Source organism: Mesoplodon mirus (assembly GCF_964341445.2).
Source record: "Mesoplodon mirus genome assembly, chromosome: 9".
Classification (NCBI taxonomy): domain Eukaryota; kingdom Metazoa; phylum Chordata; class Mammalia; order Artiodactyla; family Ziphiidae; genus Mesoplodon; species Mesoplodon mirus.
This window is the reverse complement of record NC_138985.1, coordinates 92,240,189-92,252,319: the sequence shown is the minus strand read 5'-3', so window position 1 is coordinate 92,252,319 and position 12,131 is coordinate 92,240,189. Positions and strand designations below refer to the sequence as shown.

Below are 12,131 nucleotides of genomic sequence, written 5' to 3'. Positions count from 1 at the left end.
TGCCAGGAAGGTGGACTACAGCTCCGTTGTTATGTTTTATGATAATAAATTTACATACAGGGGCAATTTTGGTAGGATGTTGCTCCACGTGAAAGAAAAATTCCTCTAGGACTCCCCCTCCTGAAACTACCACAGAATGGGAAGTACCCACTAAAGCGCCGGGGAAATGGGTAAAGAATTAAGAGCCTGGAACTAAGGGGATGTTTTTATGAAAAACACCCTCTAGTATGGAGTTATGGCCATGGGCCGGAGTTCCTGATGACATAGGAAATTTATGGTTCTATTATAAAGGAAGATGAATTATAGAAAAGCAAATGACTAGAGCAGAATTGGTTGCCAGGATAGGGAGAAAACACTGTCTCAGTTGAAGGAAACAACGAGAAAGAGCATGCAGGTAAATTGTAAATATTTTCATGGAACCATTGTAAAAGGTTGCCCATGCAAGAAGAGAAATAGGAACAAGTAGCTCCAACTTTTACAATTGAAATAATCATATAACTGCTTGGCTTGGTTACTAAGAAACAACCTGTGATTAATGGGAACTTGGGGAAATATTTTAATAGGACATCTAGAAACTAGGGGATATTTTTTTTAAAAAATCTTTATAGAACATTTTGAGGTTTGATTGTGCTAAGGTTGTTTGGCCACGTACCTGGTAATGTAATCAACTACAATATATAAACCTGTGATTGTAAACAATAGAAGAAGAATGAAGAATAAAGACTTGAGAAGGAGAAACATGCAATGCTGATACTTTAAGAAGTGTAATAGAATTATTTCCTTCGCCGACACTATCCATCCCTTGGGTATCCCTGGACTCGCTGGAGCTGGACTACGGCAGTCAGGGACATGTAAAAGTATGAGCTTAGATCACTCCCTAACACCATACACAAAAATAAGCTCAAAATGGATTAAAGACCTAAATGTAAGGCCAGAAACTATCAAACTCTTAGAGGAAAACATAGGCAGAACACTCTATGATATAAACCACAGCAAGATCCTTTTGGACCCACCTCCTAGAGAAATGGAAATAAAAACAAAAATAAACACATGGGACCTGATGAAACTCCAAAGCTTTTGCACAGCAAAGGAAACCATAAACAAGACGAAAAGACAACCCTCAGAATGAGAGAAAATATTTGCAAATGAAGCAACTGACAAAGGATTAATCTCCAAAATTTATAAGCAGCTCATGCAGCTCAATAACAAAAAAACAACCCAATCCAAAAAAGGGCAGAAGACCTAAATAGACATTTCTCCACAGAAGATATACAGACTTCCAACAAACACATGAAAGAATGCTCAACATCACTAATCATTAGAGAAATGCAAATCAAGACTACAATGAGATATCATCTCACACCAGTCAGAATGGCCATCATCAAAAAGTCTAGAAACAATAAATGCTGGAGAGGGTGTGGAAAAAGGGAACACTCTTGCACTGCTGGTGAGAGTGTGAATTGGTACAGCCACTATGGAGAACAGTATGGAGGTTCCTTAAAAAACTAAAAATAGAACTACCATATGACCCAGCAATCCCACTACTGGGCATATACCCTGAGAAAACCATAATTCAGAAAGAGTCATGTACCAAAATGTTCATAGCAGCCCTATTTACAATAGCCCGGAGATGGAAACAACCTAAATGTCCATCATCGGATGAATGGATAAAGAAGATGTGGCACATATATACAATGGAATATTACTCAGCCATAAAAAGAAATGAAATTGAGCTATTTGTAATGAGGTGGATAGACCTAGAGTCTGTCATGCAGAGTGAAGTAAGTCAGAAAGAGAAAGAGAAATACCATATGCTAACACAAATATATGGAATTTAAGAAGAAAAAAAATGTCATGAAGAACCTAGGGGTAAGACAGTAATAAAGACACTGACCTACTAGAGAATGGACTTGAGGATATGGGGTGGGGGAAGGGTAAGCTGTGACAAATCGAAAGAGAGGCATGGACATATATACACTACCAAATGTAAGGTAGATAGCTAGTGGGAAGCAGCCGCATAGCACAGGGAGATCAGCTCAGTGCTTTGTGACCACCTAGAAGGGTGGGATAGGGAGGGTGGGAGGGAGACGCAAGAGGGAGGGGATATGGGAACATATGTATATGTATAACTGATTCATTTTGTTATAAAGCAGAAACTAACACACCATTGTTAAGCAATTATACTCCAATGAAGATGTAAAAAAAAAAAGACTGTCACGTTTAGAAGTGCAAAATGTTGCCAAATCAGATCCTGCCCCAGGAGATCCGTTGATATTAAATTCTGTGGGACAATAACTTCTTAATTGATCATTCTTCACTTTACATAAAGAGTCTAATTCCTTAATACTATCATGGCTATCATGTCCTATAAATTCAGGCTTAAAAACATGTGATTCATCTAGCTTTTTAAAAGTAGGTGAATGATTTAATCGATTTGTTGGAGATGGAGACCCAATGTTCTCTCTTTCAGGAACTTTACTAATCATTCTTAATTCACTACCTTTTGAACAAGGAGTCTGTAAACTGAAAGAATGAGACTGTTTGATTTCCTCATTCAATTCTGTACAACAGAAAGAATTTTTAAATTGATCAGACTTAGGTGCAGATTTTGAAGGGACAGATTTATAACGGGAAGCAGTGTTACCATGCTTGGAATATGATGACCCCCGTCGGAATCCCAGTTGATTCGTGGGAGGAGAACATCTTTTCATTGCTTCATTTTCTGAAGTCCTTTTGGATTCTCTTTCTAATTTTGAAGAATACTTTCTTCTCTTCTCCATCTCTAAGTAAGAGGACTCTCTTACTTAGTCTCTAAGTAAGAATGAGATGATGTGCGCCTTGAATATGTCTTCTCATACTCATCTAGTGAATCAGAACTTTCTCTTGCCCTGTTATCTGTATATGGCCGAGAATAGCGTGCCCTCTGTCTATAAGGGGAGCGCCTATGGTAACGACCATCAGAGTCATAATAATGGGATTATGACAGATTAGGATGAACTAGTTCTGTCAGGTCTAGAACGAGACGTGCTTCCCTGCGTCGGCAGCTGCTTCATCGGGAGCGGCTGGAGACGGCGACGCGAGCCCCTCCCCGCGGCTGGGCGACGGGAGGGAGGGGAGGGGAGGAGGCCGCTAGGGCGGCGGCCGCGATGGCCGCGGCGGCGGGGGCGGCCCGCGTCGCTTGCTTGCTCGCTCGCTCGCTCCCTCCCTCCCTCCCTCCGGCGCCTGCCCGCCGCTCTCTCCCCCACACACTCAGCAGCTTATGATGTTTTAAAGAATTCTTTTTAGCCAGGAATCTCTTTCCTCCCATAAGGGAGATAATATCTCCCTTTTAATTATCTATTCAGTTATTATGGGGATGGCTGTGAAAATGTAAATTGGCTGAACTGTAGAGAGAGCCCGGGTGCTATTAGGAATTCTGGATGTAGCTCTTTCTGAGGTTGATCCATAACCCTGGCCTTCCTATGATTTAATTGTTTGACCTTTCTCAAAGTTCATGACCAATAAATTTCCTGTCTGCTAAAATTTATTTGAATTGGGTAGATGTCATGTGTCAACAAATTAGCAATTCATCATAAGCATTTTTCTTTCTCTGTACAATCTTCATGACCATAACTTTTCTTCCAGTTTTATTGAGATATAATTGACATACAGCACTGTATAAGTTTAAGGTGTACAACAGAATAATTTCACTTGCATTCATGATGAAATGATTATCACAGTAGGTTTAGTGAGCATCCATCATCTCATATAAATACAAAATTAAAAAGGTAAGAAAAAATATATTTTTTCCCTTGTGATGAGAACTCTTAGGATTTACACTCTTAACAATTTTCATATATAACATAATTAACATTAACAGCAGTGTTAATTATATTATCATATCATACATTACATCCCTAGTACTTATTTATTTTATAACTGAGAGTTTGTACCTTTTGACTGCCTTCATCCAATTCCCCCCTCCCCTTGCACTCCCCACCTCTGGTAACTACAGATCTGATCTCTTTTCTATGAGTTTGTTTATTTGCTTGTTTGTTTGTCTTTGAAGTATAACTGACCTACGACACAATGTTAGTTACTGTTACACAACATAGTGGTTCCATATTTCTATACATTTCAAAAAGATCACCATGATAAGTCTAGTTACAATGTCACCATCCAAAGATATTACATAGTTATTGACTATATTCGCCACACTGTATATTTCATGCCCATAACTCATCTATTTTGCACCTGATATTTGTATCTCTTAATCTTCCTCACCTATTTATTTTCTCCCCCCACCTCCCTCCCCTCTGGCAACTACGTTTTGTTCTCTGTATCTATAACCCTGTTTCTCATTTATTATGTTTGTTCATTCATCTTTCTCTGACTTATTTCACTTAATATAATACCCTCTAGGTCCATCCGTGTTGTCGCAAATGGCAACATTTCATTATTTTTTATGGCTGAGTAATATTCCAATGTGTATATGTATGTATGTATGTATATGTATGTGTATATACACACTCACATATTCACATCTTCTTTATCCATTCATGTATGGATGGGCACTTAGGTTGCTTTCATATCTTGGCTATTGTAAATAATGCTGCAATGAACACGGGTGCATATATCTTTTTTTGTATTCAGAAGTGCAATTGGTGGATCATATGGTAGCTCTATTTTTGATTTTTTGAGGAATCTCCATACTGTTTTCTGTAGTGGTTGCACCAGTTTACATTCCCACCAACAGTACACAAGTGTTTCTTTTTCTCCACATCCTTGCCTTGTTATTTGTTGTCCTTTTGATAATACCAGTGCTGACAGGTGTAAGGTGATGTCTCGTGGTTTTGATTTGCACTAATCATTCCCTAATTAGTGATGCTGAGTGTCTTTTCACATGCCTGTTGGCCATCTGTAAGTCTTCTTTGGAAAAATGTCCATTCACATCCTCTGCCGATTTTTTAATCAGGTGGTGTATGTTTTTGATGTGGAGTTGTATGAGTTCTTTGTATATTTTGGATATTAACCCCTTACTGGGTATATTGTTTGCAAATATCTTCTCCCATTCAGTAGGTGGCCTTCTCGTTTTCTTGATAGTTTCCTTCACAGTGCCAAACTTTTTAGTTTGATGCATTCTGTTTATTTATTTTTGCTTTTGTTTCCCTTGCCTGAGTAGACATATCCAAAAAAATATTAATTAAGTTCATGTCCATAATTTTTAAGGATAAACAATAGCAACAAGCAACAAAAAGAAAAAATAGATAAATTGTACATTATCAAAATTTAAAACTTTTGTGCTTCAAAGGACATCATCAAGAAAGTGAAAAGATAATCCACAGAATGGGAGAGAAATTTTTTTCAAATCCCAGACGTGATAAGGGACTTGTACCTTAGCATATATTTTAAAATCTCACAATTGAATAATAAAAAGACAGAAAAACCCAAGTTAAAAATGGGCAAAAGATTTGAATAGGCATTTCTGCAAAGGAGGCATACAAATGGCCAATAAGCACACGAAAGGATGCTCAACAGAGAAATCCAAATCAAAACCACAACAAGATACTACTTCACACTCACTAGGATGGCTGTATCAAAAAAACAAATAATAACAAGTGTTAGTGAGGATGTCGAGAAATTGGAACCCTCATATACTGCTGGTGGGAATGTAAAATGGTCCAAGTTGCTTTGGAAAATAGTGTGGCAGTTCCCCAAAAGGTTGAACATGGAGTTACCATATGACCCGGCAATTCCACTCCTCAGTATATACCCAAGAGAAATGAGAACATGTCCACACAAACATTTGCACATGAATGTTTAGCAGCGCTATTCATAATAGCTAAAAGATAGAAACAGCTCAAACATCCATCAGCTGATGAATGGATAAACAAAATATGATATATCCATACAGTGAAATATTATTCAACAATAGAAAGAAATGAAGTACTGAAACACTACAAATTGGATGAACCTTGAATACTTTATTCAAGTATTCAAGTGAAAGAAGCAAGACACAAAGGATCACATATTGTGTGATTCCATTTGTATGAAATGTCTAGAATAGGCAAATCAATGGAGACAGTAGATTTGCCTAGGGATGGGAGATTGAAGGGAAATGGGGAATGACTGCTAATGGGGGAGATGTAACTGTTCTAAAACTGCACTGATGGTTGTGAAACTCTGTGAATATACTAAAAACCATTGACTTGGACACGTTAAATGGGTGAATTGTATGGTATGAGAATTATGGTAAAAGTGTTATTTTAAAAAATAGCCTATTGCGTGGATGTGTCAATGGGATTATTTACGTAGTTGTCAGGTACAAACTGTTCCTCTATTATTTATAGTACTCTGTGTTTCATATCATTTAACAAATATTTACTGAGCCTCAGATGTGTTGGGAATATAAAAAAGCAGAAGAGCATCTCACGCCCCAGCCAAGGAGGCAGCACCCATACACAGAAGGTAGGTAACTGGGCAAAGCCGAACATAATAAATGCTACTGGATTCAGAGGCAGGCTTGCTGTCACAGGCTTTGCACCCTAAGGAAGGCTTCGCTGAGAATGGAAAACACTGAATCTTGAAGATAAATGGTGAGAAACAAAATATAACAGTTATCATTTGTCGAGCACTTACCCTGGTGGGCACTGTTCTAAATATAACACATAGAGGGTGGAACTTTCAGAATGGCAGGGCAAGGAGTTAGGTGGATCCTCTCCCCAGCAAAACACAACTGGTAAAAACTGTAAGACAAAACACACGCTATCATTTAAAAATCACTTGAAATGGTTCCAAGAGCATAGAGCAAACAGAAATATATTATACAAGAAACCCACATTTTAGGAAGAATGATGAGAGTCTATGGCCTTTGAGCCACGACCCATTATTCCCTTAGCCTGCCTCTCCCAGCCCCTTGTTACAGAAGCTCTCCCAGGGAGCTCTGCTCTTAACAAGAAGATTCATCCCAGCTCCCAGTCTGTGGCTACAGTTTCACCCTGGGAGAAGCAGACTGTCAGAACTTCCATGCCCCTAGTTCTCTGTTGTGGAAACTCTATTACAGGCATGGCAGGCTGGAATACTGGGGCCCCATCACTCCATCCCTCCCCCAAGCCAGTTTATAGAGTGGGGTTCTAAACCAGGAGGAACAGGCAGAGAAGATGAGTAGGTTCCATCCCCCACCCCACCCCCTCACAGAGCAGGATGTTGCTCCAGGAAAAATGGGGCCCCACCCCCAGCTCTGATGCAGTGGCACACAGGTTCTGCCAAGGAGGAAAAGCAACTCATGAGGACAAAGAGCTTCAGAACTCCGCTTGAGACTGTATTGGAACAGAGCCTGGAGAAAACTCTGCCTAATGGTGCTGTGGAAACAACAGAGATCTTGATGTAGAGCAATTAAGAGGAGCTGGTTGCTCCATGATACAAGCAAAATGGCAGAGTGGCTAGAAAGTTAATAGAGACCCGGGGAAAGAGGAAGCCCATAAGAGCCTTCCTGGAAGCCCTTTCCACACTAGGGATCAAGCAGCTTGAGCACACGTGCCTGGCTGCTCCCACTCAGGGGCAATCAGGGCACGGGATGGGGCAGACTTGAAAACGTCCCCAAGACACACACTGGCTGTTAACACAGGGCCCCTTATGGCACAATGGGCTTAAACACAACCTCTGACCAAACACTGACTGAACAATAAGCTACTCTGACCAGGGGCAGCTCCTAGGAAATTAGTCTTAAAAGTAAAATCACACTCATCCCTGGCAGTTGGGATGACTGTGGGCATGTCTGAGGCTGCACCCTATCAGGAGTGATCAGAGAGGGAACATCTAAGCTGCTAGGTGCTGGACAAACATGGAGCAAAAAAGGAAACCCCCTGAATGTGACAGCAGCCTCCAAGCCAAACACATATCCAATGATAAAGGGTCAAATATAACGGGGCTTAAGGGGCCTTAAGTACAGCCTGTGACCGATAAGAACCTGAGGCCAACCCTGGGCAACCCCAGCTAGCCAGGGTAAAAGATAAAAGCAAGGGGAAACTGTCTGAGCACGGAAATCAGAGACTGCACACCACAGGGGAAATAGACTTGGCAAAATTAGTTCAGCCAAGCCATTAAACAAATAAACAAATGATGAAGCAAACAGCAGCTACAACCCTCTGGGATGGGAAATCAGCATCCATAGTTGCTACAATCTATTATCAAAAATGTCCACTTTTAGGAGCTTCCCTGGTAGCGCAGTGATTGAGAGTCCGCCTGCCAATGCAGGGGACACGGGTTCGTGCCCCGGTCCAGGAAGATCCCACATGCCGCAGAGCTGCTGGGCCCATGAGCCATGGCCGCTGAGCCTGCGCGTCCGGAGCCTGTGCTCCGCAATGGGAGAGGCCACAACAGTGAGAGGTCCATGTGCTGCAAAAAAAGAAAAAAAAAAAAAAAGTAATGGAATAAAATAGTATGTATAGGGCTTCCCTGGTGGCGCAGTGGTTGAGAGTCCGCCTGCCGATGCAGGAGACACGGGTTCGTGCCCCAGTCCGGGAAGATCCCACATGCCGCAGAGCGGCTGGGCCTGTGAGCCGTGGCCGCTGAGCCTGCGCGTCCGGAGCCTCTGCTCCACAACGGGAGAGGCCACAACAGTGAGATGCCCGCATACCGCAAAAAATAAAAAAAATAAAATAAATAAAAATAAAAAAAAATAGTATGTATAGAATTGTATTGTTGGGGCTAAAACATGTAAAAATGTAACATGTTTGACAATAACAGAGTGAAGGAAGCTGGTGGGAGCAAAGCTGTACTGGAGTGAGGAAATGACACCAGATGGAAACTCAAATCCATAGGAAGAAATATAGAGAAACAGGAATATCAGTTTGTTCTGATATTCTACTATATCTCTATAGTAGACATAGTAGAACAGAAGGTTAGTAGAACAAACTCTGTAATATATACTTGCTCTTCTTCTCTAAGTCCCTTTAAAAGTAATAATTATAACAGTGTATTATTGGGTTTATAACATACGTAGATGTAACAATAATAAAAAAGAGAGGGGGGATGCAGTTATTTAGGAATGAAGTCTCCATATTTCACTGGAGCTATTTAAAATATAAATCTCTAGGTCTGCTGAATCAGAATTTCAGAGGATGGCCAGAACTTTCTTGGTCTATACTGTGCCTTTGTGTGAGTTCAAAGGCTCCTCTTCCTCTCATCAAATGAAGCTCCATGCCAGGGTCAATGGCTTAGCAAGCAGAACATGAACTGGCTCAGCCAACCTCCCACCCTTCTACACCGAATGATCTGCACAACCGTATGAGGGAGGTGACCCCAGGCAGGACCCACACCTGTTATTTTAAGACTGTTCCTCTAATGATTCTAATGCATGAGCAGGGTTGACAACTGCTGGGTTAGGGAAGCATTCGAAAGGAATCTGAAATATCAGGTAACAGGTAAAATATGAGATGTGATTGTTAGGGAGGATTTGGAGGGGGGACTCAGGTTTTTAGTCCCAAAGACCGAGAGAATGTTAACAGAAATAGAGGAGTTGGAAGGAAACACCTGATTTGGAAGGAATATGTTAATCATGCTGAGTTTGAAGTCATGGCAAGACATTAGGAATGTGCGGCTGAGAGAAGAAAGATGGTCCCAGAATTGAAAGACTGTTTATTTAGGGATCATCACATAGCATAATGGTAATGAAAATACATAGTGTTCATATAGAGCCTACAGAGTGCTTTCCTTTGTGCTGGACAGTATATATAAATATAAGCAGCAGTGGGCATAAGGGTGATGACACAGACAGTCACTGTCCCATGAGGCGTTATTTACTCCTTATGTGTTTGGCCAGCGGTCTGGGATGGGTCAGATGAGAGCAGGGATCAAGAAGTGAGGTGGGACTGGGAGGGCGGTCGTGCACTCGACTGCAAAGCCTGCAGGTAGCGCTGACAAGCAGCAGGTAGCTCAGAGTGGCTGCCACCTGAGGTCTCAGGGCATGACCCTAGTATCTTAAAACAGGTAAGTGCTGATATCATGACAAGTGGATGATAAAAATGTCAGTGGCTTCCCAAGTTCCACAGTTAGCTGTCAGGAGTTCTCATGTGTGATGAACCCCTTTTGCCCCTCTCATCCCTAGTAGAGCACATATGGAATTGACATTCACCAAAATCAGAAGTCTGGGTGTGTTGGTATCTGGACCCAGTGGACTGGCTCTGTTTGATAAGGTGACTCAATACCTAGAAACTTGTGAAGCTTGAACCATGGATAATTTCCTGTAGATAAATAATGAGGCATGAAGAAAAGCAGGAGGGTATAAACAGGTTTGGAACTGGCAGGTTATTTGGGGAGAGGCACGCAGCAAGTCCCAATTGCAGTATCAATGACATCTGTCTCTACGGTTATGTGCACACAGTTAAAATCATCCCCCTGGAACTCTGGGCTGTGGACAGGCCCCAGCCAGATTCTGGGCTTGGCCAGACTGGTGAGCAGGTGTAGGCAGTTAGCCAGCTTACCTTTCTGGGCCTTAACGTTCAGGGCCACCATTTCTGTAAGGCCACCTACTTCAGCATCCAAGCTGGCTTATAGCATCATTATGTTTAGTCCTTCCTGGAAATTTGCACACAGGTCAAATCCAGAGCTAGGAAGCAGATTCCATGAAAGACAGGCTCACTAACCCCTTTGTTAGCTGCAGTGGTCGTCGGCCAATGCCTGCTAGGGTATTTTTTATTCCAAATCGTCCCATGAGGAATCCAGCAAAGTGGATTCTGTACAGGGTCTTTCTGGCTGCACTCTGCCATTTCAGAGTTTCCCAGTAAGGCAGGAAAACAGAAATAATTCTGATGATCCTTGCCCAAAAAACGTGGGGCCTGGAGGGTCAAAAAAATTAGGCAGCTACAGCAGAATGCCACAAAACTGCAGGGTCTTTGGTGTAGTTGGGAAGGTAAGGGGAAAACACCCTGGACACGGCCAGCACTGGGCAAGGCTGGCAATGGCGCTTATGGGCTCAGAACTGTGGGCTCCACTGGCTGTGAAGGCTGGAATTCACCCCTGGAAGGAGAAACTTTCTTTATAATGCCGAGTTAGCCAAGCGGAGCGAATGCAGAGTGCCTGTAAGCTTTTCCTTCTCGCCTGACTGCGAATCTCAGAGTTTGCAAGTTAGTTACTGAGTAACTGATAGAGGCAGTTGATGTGACCCTAAGGCCTTTCATAGAATCAGCAATTTAAAGAGCTGCAGGCAGACAGTGAGTCCAAGGTCAAAAACTGGAGGAAACCAAATTCTGGGCTAAATTGCAGAGCTACAGGGCAGAGAGAAACCAGTCCAAGGAATGTTGCAGGAGGCAGGTGAATGGAGCAGGAGAGAAGTGAATTTGTGCAGGATTTAAATCTGGCTTCGACTGTCTTGACGCAATGGGAACGGAGCCATCAAGGGCCCAATCCGACTGGACGAGATGAGTTCTGTGGCTTTAGAATGACTATGAGCACGGAGCCTTGGAGCAGTCATTCCATGAGTCTTCATCTTCTGCTTGTTACCCAGGAAGTATATTACTAATTATATAGCCTTTGCAAAATCTTCTGAGTGGCCTTCCTTCCTCTTCCCAATCCTGTGGGCAGAGTTTGGGGGTCTCTTGCTCAGCACTTAAAGCACACCTCTTTTTTGCATGTATCTCGCTCTACTGAGAGTATTTATTTGCATAGCTCTTTCCCCTCCGTAGACTGTGGCTTATTGAAGGTAGAGCCATTAGAAGTGCTTGACTTGGTGTTGGGAGCATAAAAAGTGCTAAATAAATATCTAGTGAATGAAGGACTCAACCCAAGACTGAGGGTACACAAGCAATAATCTGATCCTCCTCCCTTTCTTCAGTCTCATCTCTCATGGCATTGTTCCGTTCCTCCTGAGCTTGAGCGAATGGGTTGAACTTCTTTCTATCTGAAGTTCCCAGCCAGGAACGCATCCGCTGTGACCACATCTTCGTGCTTTCCCTGCTGCTGTCCCCTCTCTCTGGAATGCTTTTCTTCCCTTTTTATGCTTTTGGACATGCGACTTCACCCTTACCTCTCCACCCCCTGGACTGGAAGCTCCTTGAAGGCAGGACTTATCTGTACTCGCAGCAAAGCCTGACCCGGGACCTTGCACTCAGCAAAGTCTCAATCAGATTTTGCTCAGGGAAGGAATGAGTTAC

The 12,131-nt window shown here is 42.2% G+C and overlaps 1 protein-coding gene and 1 pseudogene across 2 annotated transcripts in view; one reads left to right on the top strand and one right to left on the bottom strand.

Annotated features, from left to right (window-relative positions):
* Positions 1-12,131, top strand: part of TNPO3 (transportin 3) — a 322,931-nt gene that overhangs the window by 182,412 nt on the left and 128,388 nt on the right. The gene's annotated exons all lie outside the window — the stretch shown is intronic.
* Positions 2,041-2,971, bottom strand: LOC309810573 (histone-lysine N-methyltransferase SETD2-like; annotated as a pseudogene). The gene has a single exon. The product of its transcript is annotated as a histone-lysine N-methyltransferase SETD2-like (transcript).